Source organism: Anolis sagrei, chromosome 1 (assembly GCF_037176765.1).
Source record: "Anolis sagrei isolate rAnoSag1 chromosome 1, rAnoSag1.mat, whole genome shotgun sequence".
Taxonomy (NCBI): Eukaryota; Metazoa; Chordata; class Lepidosauria; order Squamata; family Dactyloidae; genus Anolis; species Anolis sagrei.
The window spans coordinates 72,947,451-72,968,045 of record NC_090021.1 but is presented as its reverse complement, the minus strand read 5'-3'; the positions used below and the strand labels follow the sequence as shown (position 1 = coordinate 72,968,045).

Genomic DNA, 20,595 nt, shown 5'->3' with positions numbered 1-20,595 from the left:
TGTAGGTGGGACTACCATTGAACTTTGGGCTCTTGTCCGTAATGCTCATTATGAATGCCAGTTCTGATAATTTATACAATACTTCTTAGGACAGATCACTGCAAAAACAGGAATGGTAGCACTTGTAATCTGATGATGTCATCGGATGATGCATGTACTTCCCTTAACTTTGGCACCAGTAGATCTGGTACTGGTTCAGGATATGACACCATAACACAGAAAAAGGGAATAATGGACACTCCTAATTTCTGCCCTTTTGGTGAACTTTTATTATGGGTGTTTTATATGGACATCTTTGTGTGAAACAGGTATTTTGTGTGAGGGAGTCGGAGGTCTAATTAAGGGCATGATACATTGATGTGTTGAGTGAATTAAGACTGCTGTTATCTGAGTTGGGAAATGGTTGGCCCTTGGTTCAAGTGATAGCTCACCTGCACTTACTGAACAGTATTAAGCAAGCAGCTATCATCTAGCTTCAGCCCTACTACATTTGAGCTCTAAACCTACCTGTAATTAGGGGATAATAATGTTCATTGGTTTTTAATTGTGTGTGTTTTAAAAGCCCAGGTCAAATAGTTCAACTTCTCTGAATGGTCTCCCTTCTCCTACTCCCCATTTTCTGTTTTGGCTCCCTCCTTCCCTAGTTCATGCCAGGTAGAGTTTTCTGTGACCTCCAAATATGATGAACCATTGTGCACTTGGGAGGTTCATTCTGATGATCAATAGGGTGGCAGACATCACAGTTACCTCACTTTCACATCCACCATGGGGTAGTGCTACTCAAGCAGTGATCCAATGATGCTGGTGGAGAAGACATTAATTGTTTGTTGTGGATAGCTCAGATACCAAGAGTGAGGAGATGTTGACTCTGGAGACCAGCGGTTTTCAGCAGCTCCTTTAGCCAAACTTAGAATAAGAGCCTATGGACTGCAGAACAAGTACAAGCATATTTCTCTGAGCAGGCAGAGGAAGGGTTAAGTGGACCTGTGAAGATAGAAGCCTCAACTTTGTAGGTCCTTTAGATTAGCAGAGAAATGAGCTAAGAGTAAGTAACATCTGCGAACCTAGCATATAAGGAGCTCAAGTGTGGCACCTTGTTGCTGGGAACGTCTGTATTGGAGCTGTGATCCCAGACTGTTGGCCATCTTGTATTCAGGATCTTTGGACTCACTCTTGGACTCTGGCTATTTGGATTGACCTTGGACTCTATATCCTGTTGACTTTAGACCAGACTCTCAGTTTCCCTGGTATGTTTCTCTGCTGTTAATGCCTCTTGGATGGACTCTTTGGCTTGAACTCAGATCATTGGTTAACTCCCTGCTTGTTAACAGGATTGAAGCTCATTACACAGTTACCAGTAAATTTCCAGAACACTATGAGAATATGGTAATCATATCACCAATTTCATCCTGGCCCTGGCACATGATGGGAAAACAGATCATTTTATATTCCATCATTTAGCTTGAGAAGCACTGCCAGAGATGACTCAGATATCATGTCCACTATTAACCTAAAGCATGTGTCCCCTGGTTAAGTTGGCTGGTCTACTAGGGTACATACTGGTTCATGCTTCTTTGTGTTATCGTAAAGTGACTGTACACCTTGAAGTTTCTTTAATATCAAAAGGAATTCTGATGGGATCAGGCTGTCCTCTTAAGTTGAGGGATCCTATGTTCTTAGTGGTCCCATTGCAAAAATGCTAAGCATGCTGCTGACTGAGAGAGTGGTGGCACCTTCTTGTTCTCTTTATATTTCTAGACAGTGTACTCAGAGCCAGAGCACTACAAATAGGTTACTGGAAAGTCTATAGAATTTAAGTGATGCTCATAGATCCTGCATTGGTTGTTTCTTATTCATTGTCTTAGCATTAAAGTCGATGTCCTCTCCTTCTTTGCGAGAAATAAGCCACACTAAACTCAGTAGGACTTACTTATGAGTAGACATGTCTAGGCTTGCATTGTACATTAGTCTATCTGGGAAGTTAAGATTCTGTTGCAGTAAATATAATTTAGTGTATATGAAGGACTAAACAAATGTTATTCATTTGTTTTCTTTCATTTAATATGCTGCATATGATTTGTCTTTGGGTGGTAGTGATACATTTCCAGATATCAGTTACCCAGGTTATTGAATTAAATCCATAACATCTGACATTCATTTTAAGAGTATCCTTTCTATTGCCAAGTCCTTGTATAAGGGCTCATCATAATATTATGGAATTCAGTTGTTTTGAGCTTTGAAACCAAGTAAGAATGTAAGAATGGGACCTCAATCTGTGTTGGGTATCCAGGGTAATCTCCTTGGTTGCTACCTTTTGCCAACTGGGTTGTAGCTGAGAAATCTGCACTGGTTCTGCCTGTTGAGTAAGTCCTGGGTTCCTGAGAATACTGTGTATGTACCAAGTATTTTGTAAGTAATACCAGAGTGTGTATAAAAGAGGGTCCCCCCCTCTCTCTAGCTTTTTTCCTCTCTTGCTCTCAATGAATCCAGTTATTTGGGGAGTGGAGGTGGGAAGGCAGTTGTCACTTCTGTGATTTCATCAGTTCAGGTCTCCATCAGCTACTTCTGCAGCTTGCAGATTTCACACAGTTGTTTGTTTTTATAACTGCTGTGGCCAAAGCATGTAGATTTTTTAATGGATTGTAACGTTTTTATTATTTAATGTTTTAATTTACATGCCATTTGATTAGATTTAATGTTATATTTATTCCTTTATTCAGAGTTTTATATTGCTGTTAGCCCCATCACTGGGAGAAAAGAAGGATATAAATCACCACCATCACCACCACTACCTGGTTGGGTAGCCATATGGTAATGAGTCCTTGAATTTAAAAAAAGATGGACTTTAGACCACAAACATGCAGGGGGCTACCAAGATAGCAACTGGATGCCTTACTGGCATGCTTGACAGAACTTGGCAGAGTTTCTGTTTCACAGGTGCAACCCAGTTGGTGTCCATCACACCAAACTTGTAAATACGTTTAAATATAATGCATGGCAAAGTTCCCCTCTTGAAATACACTGCATTTCTTTTGGCAATGTGCTTAACATGGCATAGACTTCCAGTTGTGGTCTGGGTAAATTGGACTTTGCACTTGTACATTGGAAGCCCCATAGCCATGTGAGACAAATTTTAGTGAGCACAGAAGGAGAGAAAAAGTTGTCTAGTCAGTGGTGTGTGTTCTACTGGCAAATGGAAATGATGGGATTCTGCCATCTTGTGTCCTATCTGCTTCATCTTTTCTAGTATCACCACTGCAACTATGGTGGTACTTGTAGGAAGGCGCAATGGTTTGTTGTGTGTCATTGGGCATAGAAATGGGAAGCACTGGCCCTTGAGTGCTCTAACAGGAGGTCAGCTGTGACTAGTAGTGCTATGGAATTAGAAGAGGCATGAATAAAGGGTGAAAGGCAGAAATGTGCCAAGAGGAAGGCACATCAAGCCAGCCCTGACCAGGACTGCCTTCCACCTGGAAACCAAAGTCTTCACTGTGGAAGAACATGTGGGTCAAGAATAGAGATCTACAGTCACCTACGTATCCACTGCCAAGACACTGCACTTGGAAGGCTATCATACTCAGACAATGAAGGATTGCCTAAGTTAAGTAAGTAAGCACCATTTAATTCAACAGGGCTTACCTCTGAATAGATATGTTGTTTTTCTATTTAGGCAAGATGTAATGAGTTCTGTATATTCCTGTAACCTAACACCATTTCCGATGGGGAAGTTATACTGGGAGATGAAGGAGGTCACAGAGGGAAGTGGGGTAGCCCTATAAGTTAAATGTGAAATCTCTTCTATAAATGGAAAGGTTTTCATTAAAACAGGGATGCCAAACTTGTGGCTCTCCACATGTTTTGGACTTCAGCTTCCAGAATTGTTTGCCATTAGACAAGCTGGCTAGGGCTTCTGTGAGGCCCAAACATCTGGAGGGCCACAAGTTTGATACCTCTGCATTAAAGGAAGATATACTAGGTTCCAAGCTGCTCTCTTCAGCAAAAAGGGAGTCCATGCAGGGCGCTGAAGATGAAATCAGCTCTTAATTACTACAGTGACTGTCTTTACTCACAGTATATAACCACCATAAATATAAATTAATATTTATAAATGTGGTAAACAAAAACAAACAAACAAACAAAAAACCAGGAGGATATGGTTTTTATAATAAAATACCAAAAATGTTATGTCATCTTCTTGCATATTCTTTCCTTTTTCAGAGTGAACATCCTTTACTGATTAAGACTTGTGGTTCAAATTTCCACAACTGCTTGTGGTCCTGGCCTCTAGCTAAATTTATAATGGAATCCTGTTTACTTGTAGTAAAGTTAAGTCTGGAAATAGCAGTTATGGGATATGCAACTGTGTTTAAAGGGATAAATATATAGCTACCGTTGAATTGAATGATTCGCCTTTTAAATTTTTCTGACATCCAGTAGTTGTAAATTCATATAACATTATACATTTAGCTACCTTGATTGGTAACAAATTTTCTATATAAATGTATATGGTATCAAATGGTTATATTTATAGAGTATATCAGTTGTAGGGTATATCGGCAATCTTTGATACACAAATACTTGGTTATGATTGATACTTAACACATTTTAAAATCTGGAATTCTATATGAAATGATTGTCTTAATTTTAAAAGCTGGTTTGTGCAACCACAGTTTGAGTTTACTTTCAGTACCTGATAGATCTCTTTGACAGCAGAGACTTGGAAAGTGGAAATGGCACTTTTATGTTAATGTGGTGCTTGATGGCTACCATAAAACCCACATAGAATTCAGTTCAGTGCAAAACAAATCTAAGAAACATGGTTGCCTACAATCTTTTACTGGAATTGTCTTGAACAAGCAAGGATTCAGAAATACCCATAAAACAGGCTTTCTGGAAATACAAGTACGGTTCTCCTCACATGGACCTTGAGAAGCATTGGGTAAGATTCTCTTTAATCTTGGGGAGGGCAAGGAATCTCTTGACTTTCAGATATTGATATTTTCCTTGATTTTTTTTAAAAAAAGTAATATGGAGAGAGCGGAGAAAAGGATTCCCCATGTGATGGTTTTGAACACAGGCAACAACGGGTGATAACCTGAAGAGAGAAGCATTTGTGATGGGAAGACAGAACTTGAAATGGGACAATTTGGGATCTAACAGTAAGAAACTGATTTATAGCAGAATTTATAGTTGCACTATACATTGAATTAAAATATCGGAATGTAAAGCAGCTAACACAGGATGGATTAATTAGACTAGAATATATCAGAAGAAAATTTAGCTGGCATTCTAACCAAAGCACTCACAATGGCCAACATGAATGTTTTCATGTAGAGAATTATCTTATTCCGCCATTACTACCTGAGATTCATAACACCTGCTACTTGAACTGTTAGCGTTCCCATTGGAAACAGAGGAACTAGAGTTCCTTTCAACAGAACAAAGGATGAGATTTTGTTCCACAATTCCTGCATCCCATTGTAAACAGAAACATCATGCTGAACTCTATGAGCCATTTTTCCTGGCATGGTTTAAAGCAAGTTTTTGACTGTTGTATGCTACTAACAATTGCTACCATTGGCTGCAGCTTGCAGTTAGTGCCAACAGCAAAGGAATGCCATTAGCACTTAGGTCATGATCAATTTTGGCCAACTTTAATTTAGAGAAAAAAAACATCAAAGAATATTGTTCTGGTAAGCAAGAAGACAATTTTCTATTATAGAGCTTATAGAAAGTCTTGCTTCAGGTATCTGACAAGCACCAAAGACTGAAATCCTTTTCTATTGGTGGATTGTAGCCAGAAACTAGATGGGAATGTCAGTGTGATATACTGAGATTACATCTGTTGAGAGTGGTATGAGATTCAGGAAACTATTATAAAATGGCTGTGATTCAGGAAACTTGAGATGAGTTTTGGGAGGTCTTGGCTATGAAATGAAAAAACAGTTATGGCAGAGCGGCATCCAATGTTTTCTGGTGTTGTTCACTGTACCTTCTGGCATCCACAGTTCTGGCCCTCATGGTCAAAAGAAACAGATCATAACACATGCTTTTGAACAATGCTGCTTTCATGTTAATTTGGCCTTGTGTTGTCTTGAAGTCATCTGGCATGCTGATTCCATCATCCTGTTTTTTTTTTTCCAATGACACTTGTAACTGTGGATCACTGTGTAAGAAATGAACTGCTGGAAAACTTTTGCATATAATGGCATTCCCTGTATTATAGTAAACATATTGTCTGCCACCAATCAGTGCTCATATTCCTTTCAGTGGTATATGGCTTTAAGGTGAGAGAAAAACCTCATCCAAGAATTGTAACTTAGGACCACATCACACTTACTTTTTTTTTTTAGAGTTCTAGGACATTAAAGGGATAGTCTAGCTACAGATGGGCAATGCTGCCCATCACATGACGTCGCTGGACTTCCTATTGAAACCCTTGCTATGTTGCCACAGAGGCTGGCAAAATGGCACGGGTGGGGGGGGGGGGGGTCATCTGTGTGATGAGGTTATCTCTGTTTTGAATTTGAGACCCCATCCCACATCTACTTATTTATTTCTCTCATGCCCTCCATTGTCAAAATTCAGAGTAGCATAAAGTTAAAACAATGTATCAGTTTAAAACCACTCCAGACAAAAGCTATTAATAATTTAAATATGATAAAAACATAGTGAATAAATCACCAGGTTAAAATAGCAGAAAAGGTTAAAGTAGTTTTAAAAATTAACATGTACAGCTTAAGTTAAAGAGGAATCATAGTGCAGTATAGTCTGATAGGTCCCCAGAAATATAGCAATATTAAATGTTTTGTTTCTTAATTTTTTTTGCTTTCTTATGGAGAACTAAGCCAAACATACTGGAAGGATCAGTAGAGGCTCTGTTTATTTTTGAGAAATGAATGCCCAACTGGGAACACCTTCCTAGCCTGAAAGCCTGGTAATGTGTAGGAGTCTGCTGTAATGTTCCTGTCTAGCAGAATGCCTGCCGCATTTCACCATACAGGAAATCGGTTGCAGCTGGATGCAAGCAATTTCCACTCCAAGTATATGAATACACTGTTTAGAAAAATATTTTTTCTAGTCCAGGGCATTGCTTTGAATAATGACTAGAAAGACAGAGAAAAAATAACCCTACAGATTTAAGAAAATAATAGAGTTGTAGAGTCCTTATGAAATGTCAGTTTAGAAATGTATATTAATATATCTTACCTTAAGAAGCAAGCCCTTGTAACTGAGAAAGACCTAGCCTCTATAAGTTATTTATCCCAGATTCCTCTGACCTGTTTCAAATTTTGATGTTTACCAGAGCTATTGATTTAGTTCAGTTCTAATGCTAGCAGTTCTATTAAACTATGATTGAAACAAACACATCTAACTTGCCCTGGATTCTCTTATCTTCCTTTAGAGATTAAAACCCCCACATTATTTCTATTTTTGATTAACCATGCTGTCTGGTGATCTGTTTGATTTACATCCCTTGGGTATGCAGGCAGTCCCCAAGTTAAAAACATCTGACTTGCATATGACTCCTAGTTACAGACAGGGTGAGACAACAGGAAGTTAGAGGAAATTACCCCTAAGAAGAGAAATTCACTTGAGGAAGAGTTATCATAGAAAAAAGGTGTCTACACTGAAGCTTTCGCACCAATCCTTGTTTCTACAATAACCCAAAATTTTCAAAAGCCCAATTATGATAGGGACAGAAAGAGAGGTGAAATCTTCTGAATAGGGGCACAGACAGCAAAACAAATCTTACGGGGGTGTTAATCCCACCCTATGCTTTAAAAATGTATACATTTTTTACGCTTAAAATGTACTTGTTCCAACTTACATACAAATTCAATTTAAGAACAAACCTACAGAACTGTCTTGTTTGTAACCTGCCTGTATACAATTGTCCCTCCCCTTTTTCCTGGGGCTATGGTCTCAGGTCCCTTACAAAAGTTCAAAAATCACACATTTTGGGAGAGAAGTGAATGGGCCACCACTGCTGGTGATGCGGGTCTACCTGCTGTGGTCCCAGGGGGAAGTTTATGACCTAGCCCCTATTTATTTACCCTGTTCTTTTATCTCCTCTTGTGTGTCACAAGTGTCCAGACAAAGGAAGGGAGATACCGAAATGCAGCATACCCCACCTCCCAAACAAGCCCCCTGCTCACCTTTTGAGGACAGGACTGCTGTACGTCAGTCCCAACTTTGGGAGATGGAGACTGGTGGCACCAACTTGCAAATAATTAAAAGCAGGAATGTGAAACTTGAGAAAATGGAGGGATGATTGTAATACTAAAACAGGGTTTAGTACTGCATGGTTTTGATCATGTATTTTAAAGCAATAGCAGAAGAGATCCTTGCCATTGTTGGAAGTCAGCTGTGACCTAGGTTTTGGTGATGGGTATGTGTATGCATGTGGGTGGTAAAATTTATAGCACAAATCTAGGGTAGCACAAATCTGAGCAAGAGATCCAGTTCCATTTGTCCCAAGTAAAATAAGCATGTTATTATAAACCATTGCTGTTTCATGATCATTGTCCAGGGCTAGAGAAAGAAATCCATTAGTAAAACACACAGGTTAGTCTGTCAACAATTTGTAAAGTTCTGTAGAGTGAAAATGGATCTTAGTAGAATCTTGACATCAACATCTCAGTTCAGTACAGGTATAAGAAAAGTTCATTCAAGGGGGTGCTTGATTCATTTCTGCTAATTCCAACCTATGTTAAAACTTCCATTATATTATTATACTAAAGACCTTAGCTAGATGCAGGTGGAAAATACAGTCCATGATTTCATTCATCCAATGCTAATTCACTCATTTCCTCTCTCTAATCTGTATTTCCTTTTGTGCTTCTCTGCATATGCTCCCATCTCTTTTGTGTTAGCTTTACATGAATGTCCTTCACCCAAACCCCTCTTCTTCCCATAGATGGGCATACATCATAAGGTAAAACACTGTAGGCTTCCTCCTCCTGCTCCTCCCACTCTTTTGTTCTTTGCTGCTCATTGCCCTTTCCTTCCACAGCCACTATACACAATGAAGTGAAAACTTGCAGAAGGAAAGAAGGAAGGAAAGAAAGTGGGAAGGAAGGAAAAAGGAGTGGGTAGAGTCAAAATAGTCAGTTTAATGTCCTCCTCACATATCATTCCCCTGAATATGACACCCCTACAACATTATTTTTGTGTGGCGTAAAGCTTTTTTTTTTTTGTCTTTGTTAAATTATTTTTTCAAAAATGTTATTTTACCTTCTTAGTATTAACTGCAGAGGTATCATTATGCTGAAGGGGAAAATAGTGGCGGGAGGGGGGGAGGAGGTGTTGATTAGATTCCACCCCTGAAATTATGACAACATTTCTAGAGAGGCACCCCCATTCTATCATATTCTAGTCATCTGAATCTGTCCTTATAGTGATCCTTTTACAACTACTCCAATCAAAAGCTCCCCGGCATGACTCTTCTGTTTTCTATTTTTCATTCAAACCACTTTTCCTGCTTTTCTGTAATTATTGAGGCTTTTTCCTGGAAAAAGTAACTCTATTAAACATTGTACTTCCTTGAAAGTATACTTATAATTAAAACAATGAATGTACTTTTTCCTGAATGGCAGGGGGTTGGACTAAATGGCCCATGTGGTCTCTTCCAACTTTATTATTCTATGATTCTATGACAGGTGATGTAATGTCTATTTTGGTCTGATGTCATAATGTTTTAATAATAAAAAAGATTAAACTTCCAACTTTTTAAAAGATTTTATATACTGTTTCATCAACAGACTTCTGGTGGCTTTCATGAAGTGTATGTCTTCCATAGCACCTGATGGGTATTAGTGTGTTCTAGAGCCTCAATTCCTGGCAAAAAGGAAGGCATGTGGGGCAGCTCATGGCACCCTGTGCAACCTCCCTCATTCCCTCATCATATAGTGCAGACAGAACAGGGTGCAGCTGAGTTTCAGCTGAGATACCTTTTCCCAGTGATAACTGTTTCAGGAGTGAATTTCCTTTCCGGGGGGTAGATTTCTCTCACTTGCCATTGTCTCACCTCTGTTTTTAACTATGAGTCATTTGTAAGTTGGATGTTTGTAACTTGAGGACTGCCTGTACTCGTTTTCATTAAATAGAACAGGTTTTGGAGCCAGATGCTTATTTTAAATCTTCAGTTGTCTCTTTGTTTTATTTGAAAAATCAGTTCAATTAACTTAAGTTTGAATAAAAATAGATTCTTTATTGTGGTTGTTTTGGAAATTTCAGCGGATTTAAAGTGAATTGTAATTATGTGTAGTTATCCAATAAGCCACAATTATTCAGTCGAATTCCGGTTAGAAAAATGCCAAAGTGTAATTCGGCTGAGTTTTAAATGTTATATTTCTGTTCTAAGGGTCATAGAAGAAAGAAATTAATTGCAATGCAAACTTGAGGCTTAATAATGTTGCCAGTGTGGCTCAATAATTGGCTCATTAACAATTTGGTAATTGAAAGAAAACAAAACTTGGGGCAGAAAAGTCTTCAGCTGATTCATTTCCAAGTGTTCCTAGTAGTCAATTCTGGGAACAGTTCTACTTGAATAAAATGGGAGGAACTATGATGTTACTCATCAATTTATTGATGCAAATTAAAATGGTTTTATAACAGGCAATTATACTAATTGTTTACAACTCAAAATTCCAATGTTATTTCACTATTCCATGAAACCTTTTGATGATAGTGGATGGAGTTGTTCAGTGCCTTGAACGCCAATTAAAAAATCTGAATCCAGTCCAAGAACACAAGAAGATCTAGATTTTAAAAAAATAAAAGCAAAAAAGGAAAACTAGGCAAAAATGACCATTGTTAAAACAGGGACTAGAATACTAAAGACACTGTGGCCAAATCTCATTGGGACATTGGAGGTTGAGATAGGACAGGATATAAAAACCCAAAATAATAAATAAATAAATGAATGAATGAATGAATAAATAAATACCTTCATTTAATATTTATGCAAAATATAAAACTGTTAATATCCACCTCATGATTGTCAGTTTTGCATGCCATGTATTTTAATTGTCCCTTATGGTTATTTTGGAAACTTGGCAATACTAACTGGCATATAAGCCTATAATTATTTTATCAAACTAATTGCCATGTACTTTCTATATCTAGTCAAAAGATATTTTAACATACTGATTCTTTAACGCTCTCTGATTACTTTTACTTTCACATAATTTCTGGATCCTAGAAAAATCCATAAATTTATTTACTTTACTTCTATACCGCTGTTCTTAGCCTGGAGGCGACGCACAGCGGTTCACAACACACAGGAAACAGCAAAATTCAATGCACCAATATAAAAAACAGTTAATAACCTAATCTAATACACAGTTAGTACATAATTACTATAATAACCATTTGCTAGCGTCTCATCACTAAAAAACATAGGAGCCACATAAATAGCAATGTTCTGACAAAAAACACATAAGCAGGGATGGTCAAAGAGAAAGAAAGAAAAGAGAACTCTGAAAAAACTGATTAGAATTATATAATTACAAATAACTCAAGGGGTGTATTTATTTAAGTATGCACCAATTTAATAGAACACATCATTGCTAATAGATGTTGACTTACTTGCTAGTTGTAGGGAAGTAGTTTGCTCTTTTCCTGTGACATTTTCTATTGTTATGGTCAAATGATCAGGGAAATGTGTACACTTCCTTTTGTATCCAATAGACCGAGATTCTTAATTAGTGACTGCTTGTATTTGCTGACATAAAGGAAATGAATGGGCATTTTTGATTATTGCACATCTGTTGTTTTGTCTTAAGCATCCTGTCCATTGCTGAAGCTGCCTTCAAGATAACTTGTTCAACAAAGGCTAAGCAGAAGCATATGTTTGTATTGTTGCACAAGTGCAGGTGTTGCTAAGCCGTAGATCCAAAAGACAGTAGTGGCTCCTATGTTAGTGGCACAGGTAGAGAGAATATTTAGACTTATTTGAATAAATGGTGAATAGAATCAATTTGGGGTTTGCATTTTTTTAAAATGTGGATTTTGGGTCTGTGTGCAGAAAATTCTGTTGTCTGTGCATAGACTCCACCTGCATTTTTTGTGCAGAGTAAGTCTGAAACTGGATATTTACATCCCTCATCTGTGAAAGGGTGAACCCAGTCTGATTTATGATTTAAGCCTTAACAATCTGAACCTGATTTAAAAACAATACTTAGAACCTTGGATAGCTTTTTTACATCTCAGGCTTAAATTCACCATGTCACCGATATGGCAGGCATCAGCCCCCACTTCCTTTCTGTTTATCAAACTTTCCCCCCCTCCTAGGTCAGTTACAGAAATCACATATTGTAGAGTATAAGGCCCATTTGTTTGAAAATGGCATTTCTTTTCATGTAAAAAATTCAATATATTTTTATATGTGATTTTACCCAAGATAGACATTTTGTGATCAACTTCTGATTAGAAATATTTGGAGAAGTATGGAAGGTTTCATTGGTGTTTATTTATTTAGGTGACATGAATTACACTACTTTGTATTGAAATATAAAATAAGTAAACTTATCTCTTTTTCCTAGGTAGGACATTTTGTGTATGTCTAACAATAAAGTATTGATAGCTACTTCTTCTTGGTAATTTACACTTATCTATCTAGTTTCTTTTAAATGTAGAGCAGTCACTATTATATAAGGGGCATGTAGCAAACATGTCTTGGTGTTTAAACATGAGAAAAAATGGTTAAATATATAAACTATTCTTTCTTTCTCTACATAGTCTAAAAGTCTGCAAAAATGAAGTATTTTTTAAATTCTTACATGACCATGAATGCATTGAACTGGTTAGAAATGGAAGCTTTTGTATTTTTAGTCCAGCCATGTTTAGGAACTTGAGCTATTTTTTGTTTTTGTAAATGATTAGAAGCTTCTATATAGGAGAAGCTTGGGAAAATAACTCTTTTGGCCAAATGTCAAAAATTTCTACATTCACCGCCGTGGCTTTAGTAAAATGCAGATTCATCAAAAAGGCATCCATAAACCACAGTTGTTATAGAAGCTGAATCTGGTGGCTTACAGCCTTAAACTGTCTTCATTCTGGAGCATGGTAGTAACGATAGAAACACATGATCTACTGAAGTTCTGCTGAGAAACAATCATTTTCGCCCTGACTATGAAGGAATACAACAAACTGCAGAGGTGATGCATATTATATTAGCAATGAGAAATCATACAGGTGTCCAAATGTTCTAGAATAGCAGCTCACTGGGAATGGAGTCCAACAATATCTGAAGTAACATAGGCAAAATAGACAGTTCAAGACCATATTCATATTGCTAATATCATTACAACATTTTCATATATATATAATGCCTGTTTTCCCTCAACTGTTGCAGTGATCTTTTGTTATTTTCTAATCAAAGAGAAACTAATTTCTGAATGAAGTGAAACTTTTCTTATGAGATGATCTCACCTCTCTAGCTGTAGTATTTCCTCTCACACCCTCAATTAGCTCTTTGGCTCAAAACTGTGCTGTTCCTGGTGACCGAGTTTTAAACAAATGATGGTGCATGTATGAGTCATCATGTGAAAAGGAGACCTACCCTGAAGTGCTTTGGCAGGAGTACATGGACTATTTATTATTAATACAGTATTACATTACACACTGTGTTCAAACTTGTACATTCCTGCACTAAATGTAACTTTGTGCAGTTGTGATTAGTTCAATGTAATATATACATAGATTTATGTAGCACTTGATAAAATATTAGAATATCAAGTGCTGACATTGTCCAAAATAAATCCAGCACAGATACTGTTGGGTGCCTTCAAATTGTTTCTGAGTTATGACCACCCTAAGGTAGATTTATTGCAGGTTTTTTGTGGGGTGGGTTGAGGTAGCCTTTGCTAAGAGTGTGTGACTTTGTATTGTCAAAGGCTTTCATGGCGAGAATCACTGAGATGTTGTGTGGTTTCCAGGCCATAAGTCTGTGGTTCTAGCAGCTTTTTCTTCAGAGGATCCTCTGAAAATGCCAGCCATAGATGCAGGTGAAATGTTAGGAGAAAATGCTGCTAGAACACGGCTATATAGCCCAGAAACCACACAACACCCCAGTGTGTGACTTGCCCAAGGCCAACCAATGAATTTACATGGCTGAGTAGGGATTCAAACCCTGGTGTGCAGTCTCCTAATCCAAATATCAAACCTCTACATCATTTCCTGGTGATAGGGAAATTGCAGTTTGGGACACTTGGTAATTCATCCTGAGCAACAGAAAGGCTCATTGATGTTTTACCCCCAATATTTCCCTAACTGGTGTTTAGTAGCAAACTGATAGATTGAGCACGGCCAGTTTCAAGTCAGATTTTTGCTGGATTTTTCATAATGAGCACATGGCCAGTTCCAAAGACAGAAGTATCACATATAATAATCTGATCTGACCAAGTAATAATTTGGCCAATTTTTTGGTAATTTTTTTCATACTACCATAGAGCTTGAAGATAGCACAAGGGCCAACTTGTATAGCCCCCTCAATGCAAGGATATGCAATCAAAGCACTCCTGACAGATATCCATCACGTCTCCACCACATAGTTCCACTGCTGGACAACTTTTACCATTGAAGATAAGTGACACCTTTTAAAATCCCCTTTAGGAGGGGTGGAAATGTTTTGTACTCTACTGTTTTTGTTATGGGTGTGATTAATTTGTATTATTGGAAACTTTTTTCTTTATTTTGGAAAAATTAAACTAGTATTCCTATTTGAGAAATATATGTCTGTTTCATAGATGAAATTGTTAGCATGACTTTGTTGCTAATCGCCTGCATACCTGAATTATTTGTGTGTGTATGTGTGTGTGTGTGTGTGTGTGAGAGAGAGAGAGGTGGACTGAAGACAGATGTCATCATTTAACAAGTCATCCGGTGTGACTACACAGCAACCCTTAGGGAATACATAAGCACACAGACTCAAATCGATAAAAGATAAAGGTTTCCCCTTGACAGATGTCTTCATTTAACAAGTCTAGTTGAGTCTGACTCTGGGAGGTGGTGCTCATCTCCATTTCTAAGCCAAAGTGTCGCCTCTGTCTGTAGACATCTCCAAGGTCATGTGGCTAGCATGACTAAATGGAGTGCTGTTGCCTTCCTGTCAAAGCAATACCTATTGATCTACTCACATTTGTATGTTTTTGAACTGCTAGGTTGGCAGAAGCTGGGGCTAACAATGGGAGCTCACCCCATTACATAGATTTGAATTGTCGACCTTCTGGTCAGCAAGGTCTGCAGCTTAGCAGTTTAACCTGCTACACCACTGCGGTCCCTACCAAATATCAAATAAATACTGTGTAAATAATAATGTTGCTTAGTTGTAGTAAGTCAGTGAAGGTGTACATGAATCTGTTTTGAAAACTTTGATGCAGGTCATTTTGACCCGGCAGATACTTATCACTTGAAATATTTTTGTCCAATAGGTATGATTCATTCCACTCTTTGTTTAATATGGGAGCATACCAGTAAGCATCTGTCAAGCCATATCTGATGTGGTTTCATTTTATCAGTGGTGGGAAATCTGCATAATTATCGATAGCAGTCGAAGACATTGTTTCTTGAAATGCCTTTTATGCGGGAGAGGCACAGCTGGAAGACAGGATAAGCTCAGAAAGGCTTTTCCTTCCAAATCCCTCGCTTGAAGAAACCCAACCAACCAACTAACCAAAGAAATGCATGAGGCTGAAAAATTACAGTTCAACTCAATGTATGTTCAAGATATTTGAAGCCAGTTTATAGATCCTGCATGTGTACATTACTTTTGTTCTGCCCTTATGTGGTCAAAGAGGTTTTACAACACTTTGAAGCCAGGGTCATATTTAGTTGCTATAATGAACATTTCATGTGATATTTTAAATGTCCACATTTTCCAACATTTTGCTGATAAAAACCAGGACACTTGTGGCCAAACAACATCATAGTGTAGTTAAGATGGAATAATAATTATTATTAGGAAAACATTAATGCAAGGAGAGTCTACAGGAATTTGCTTTTGTCTGAACTTACTGGAAGGACAATATTCTGAGGTTCCTCTCCTTTCTGCTGAGTTGAGTGCAGAACTACATTTACACTTTGAACTCAGTTTTCACCAATTGAAATAAATTGTGGACTAAGGGGGGACGTGGGAGGAGGAAGAACAAAGGATGAATCAAAGTAATTCATGAGTGTGGATGTTTATAGTGTATCCATAGCTTTATGTTGTGTTTGCTCTTATAGCAACATTGGGAGATCAATTGCTACTGTTTGCATTTGATAAATGGGAAAGAAATGTTGTGCCCAGACTGCACATGAACCCAGGGTGCAAATGGAGTTTATAATCTAGGTCTATGATCAATTGTGTTGCTCATAGCTTTGGAAGAAAAGGCAACTGATGGTTGTAGAACTCCTTGGACAAAAATTCTGCTCTTGTGTGGAATTACAATCCTGTCCTTGCTTACCTATGGTAAACCCAGAAAAAAAAACAGTAAAGCTTGCTTCTAACTCTTAAACTGAACACTAGAATAAATACAAGGACTGAATTATAAGAGCTTTCCATTTTTTTTATTCCTAGGCAAGAAATTCACTCGAAACAGATTGTAAGAATATAAACTCTTTTGTTTGGTTACATTGCATCCATCTCTGTTTTCCATTAAATAAACCTGTTGAACTTACATTGTTGTTTGTGTTCCATAATAAAGTACTGTGAAATTGATTAATTTATATATCAATTTATAAGCCATCCTCATTGATATGCCAAGGGCAATTTTGATTCAAAGTACTGGATTTTGATATGATTCATGGATAAGTTGAAAGTCATTCTGTGAAGAGGGACAGGTGCTAGTGCTACCTCAGGGGGCCAGCCCACCCCCCCCCCCCAATTGCCATGATTGCCATTTCCTGACCAGGCATTCAAAAAGCCCAGATATGGGTCCATGGCCAGGCCCATAGCCAGAATTTTGATGGGGGGGGGGAGGGGCTGAGTTTGATGGGGGGGGGGGGAGCTGAGTATCTACCCTAGCAAACCTTTTGTATCATTATCCCAATACCCCCACGCATATGGGATATATTGAGCATGGTGATCAGATCATAATATAAATAAACAACAGTTTAAATAATGTACCAGTAAGGCCTTCTTGCGGACCATCCTGAGAATTTGGGGGGGGGGAGGCTGAAGCCCCTCAATTCCCCCCCCCCCCAGCTACATGCCTGGCCATGGCAGAAAGAATAGGGAGAACCAGTATTTGTTTTAGATTCTTCTGAGAAGGATTACGTTTTTGCCTTTCACCAATCTGTCAGAGAAGTGGATGGTTCCTTTTCTGATAAGAATGAAGCTACAGTACTCACACTGACCCATGGATGGCTTGACCCAGGCTTTTAAGGTTGAGTTTTATAATCTACTTTGTATTGTGAATTTCATATTGGGCAAGATTAGGCAACTTCTTACTCTCTATCAAATAAAACATGGGCAATCTTGAGAAATGGTTAAAAGGCTGCTTTATGCACTGACTTTGCTTATTAAGATAAGGAAAGTGGCAACTACTTTAATGTTTGACCTGAACTAGAATGGATATATCAGCAAGAGCCAGACTTTGACGTTTCTGTAGTAGGCTGTTAAGTTATAAACAAACTTTGCCTCATATATAGCCACAAGTAATAATGGGAAGCAAACCAGTCATTTCCATCTCTGTTTGCAAGGACAGAATATGTGCAAATTATTTCAGTTTAGTCATTTGAGAACTACTGGTATTACAAATCGTTTAGATTCAGCATTTTCAGTGTATATGCCATGCTAATTGAATGTTCAGTCATTTTACATGAGACCTTGTATTAAACAGCCACAAGAGATTGAAATAACTGTATGTATTTGAACTGCCTACGTCATTAGGTCATGCAGCTGTGCCACTAGAAATTATGTTTGCTACACCCATTTTGTTTTATATATATTTCCCTTCATGTATAGAAAATAAACACATGGGGTGGGGACAAAAATTTGGTCAGAGCGTGGTCCAAAGGGGAAAGGAGGTCAGATATTATTGTTTCCACAGCTGCTTTTCTTGACTGTCTGCCATTGAGTGGCTGTTTTGGTTGTGTTTCTGTAACCTTAGTAGTTAACAATAACTCCCAGAATCCACCAACTTGTATGACCAGAGGTGATTCTGCCTCATGTATTCTGAGAATGATAACTCCAAAAATGATGTTTCCAAACCCTTGTGTTAATATTTATTCATGATTGATGTAAATGTGTTTTCTTCAAGAAAAAAATTCATGAAAGTGTCCACAAAACTTTTACATTTTCCTGGTGTCCTTCTTGGTTTTTAACTTACATGTGGAATCCAAATCTGAATATGTCTGTGAGCACCTTCAAGATGAAGTGGACTCATTTCATCAGTGTGCCTTAGGCAATGAATCCTCAAAGGGAGTTTTTGCCAGTTACTCCTCTGGAATATGGCCTACGGCATCTGACATTCATTGGTGGTCTCCCTACCAACTAGTAGCCAAGGCTGACCCTACTTAGCTTCCAAAATTGGTCAGGATGTAGTCCCTTTAGGGCATTTAGAATAGTATGGTCTATGATTGGGACTCCCTCTAGTGACAAATCCCTGGGACTTTATGGCCAGCCAATAAAAGCTGCACATATCTTTTTTTTGACATATTAAACTTGGGTTTGTTACAGAGAGCTATTCATTGAACCTGTTTTATGTTCAGTTATCAGCACGCACAAAAGCTCTGTATCTTGTATTGCATACATATAAACACCATTGTATTCTGGGATTTATAACTGGATGGATAAATATAGTAACACAGGAGATGTATTTTTAGACAGGGCAGATCCCGCTTCGGTTGTGAACATAATGCATCATATTAAAAAGTTTTTATAATGTAAAATGCCAATGTGTTCTAGAAATGTCACTCTATTATGTACTAATTGTGGCATCAAGGACTTCCCTTATGCCTGACTTTTCCCTCTGTGTTTTCTCATATTGATAACGATCAGCTCTATTTTCCCCACCTCACTAAGCAATCTCTTCTCCAACCACATTTTCACAGAACTAATCTCTCTCTCTCTCTCTCTCTCTTTACAAAAGTCTTTTTAGTATATAAAATGTTGGTGTGGAAGTGCACCAAAAAACATCTATCACTGCTCATTGCAACTGCAAAAGAAAAAAAAAGTCCATGTATAAACCTTATCAGGTTAACCTAGCAGTAGATTTTTGAATTCTTTGTTCTTGTATGCAAGAATGAAATCAATAAAGCTTTATATCCCCAGTAACGGTGCTCCATGCAGTCATGCCAGCCACATGACCTTGGAGGTGTCTACAAACAACACCGGTTCTTTGGCTTAGAAATGGAGATGAGCATCAACCCCCAGAGTCGGACACAACTGGACTTAATGTCCGGGGAAAACCTTTACCTTATCCACAGTCTAGAATCATATCAGGTAGACATGAATGCATCAATCTAAATTCCAGATCAATCAGTAATACGCCTGCATCTGAACAGTTGAGGTTGCATGATGGTCTACCCGGAGTGAAGGTTTTAAAGGAAGTAACTTCTGCTTTGTTGTGAGTACTTCTGATAATATTATGTTTTGAAAGCCACATAATGCATTGTTGGCATGAAATTTGAGCAAATTGCTACTTGACATTGTTTTAACATCTTTCTAATATTAGAGTCACGGAAGCTGGCAAGAGGGAATTTGATGCTCTATGGTTTCGTGCTACTTAATAGACCGTTTAACAATTTAAAGGAAAATCTATACATATTCAACTTTCCCTGTTCTGTAGCTAAAAATACAAGAGCAACCACTCACACTGCAATGCTATGCATTTCTGTTCAGAAGTAATTCCTAATTAGTTCAGTGGGACTTACTCTCTAGAAAGTATGAGCCCTCTTTAGCTTGGTTAATAGGTCAGAGATATCTTCATTTCAAGTGACTGAAACTGTGGACAGTTTAAATCAGCTGGATTGGGCAGACACCATGTCATCACCTTGAGGACAACAGCTGTGTTTTCATACTAGAGATTAAGCACAAATGCAAAAGGGGGGATGTCTGGCTTTCCAAATATAGGGATCACGGTGGTGCAACAGGTTAAACTATTGAGCTGTTGAACTTGCTGACCTGAAAGATGGCAGTTCGAATCCGCAGGATGGGGTGAGCTCCTGCTGTTAGCTCCAGCTCCTACCAACCTAGCAGCTTGAAAACATGCAGATGTGAGTAGATCATAGGTACTGCCTCAGCAGGAAGGCAAACAGGCATTCTATGCATGCATGCTGGCCACAAGACCAGGAGGTGTCTACGGACAATGCAGGCTCCTCGGGCTTGGAAATGGAGATGAGCACTTCCCCCAGAGCCGGAGATGAGCACTGCCTCCAGAACTGAATGCTGCCTGTTTTTATATATATGCTGTAATCTATTCTGAGTCCCCTCAAGGAGATAGGGCATAATATAAATAAAGTGTGTGTGTGTATATAGTCAAAGACTTTCATGGCTGGAATCACTGGGTTGCTGTGAGTTTTCCAGGCTGTATGGCCATGTTCTATGAGGAGAGAATGCTTCTGGAACATGGTCATACAGCTCAGAAAACTCACATCAGTCATATT

General features: G+C 38.2%; 1 protein-coding gene across 1 annotated transcript in view; it reads left to right on the top strand.

Annotated features, from left to right (window-relative positions):
- PLEKHG1 (pleckstrin homology and RhoGEF domain containing G1) overlaps nt 1-20,595 on the top strand; it is a 115,189-nt gene that overhangs the window by 4,855 nt on the left and 89,739 nt on the right. The window lies entirely within an intron of this gene.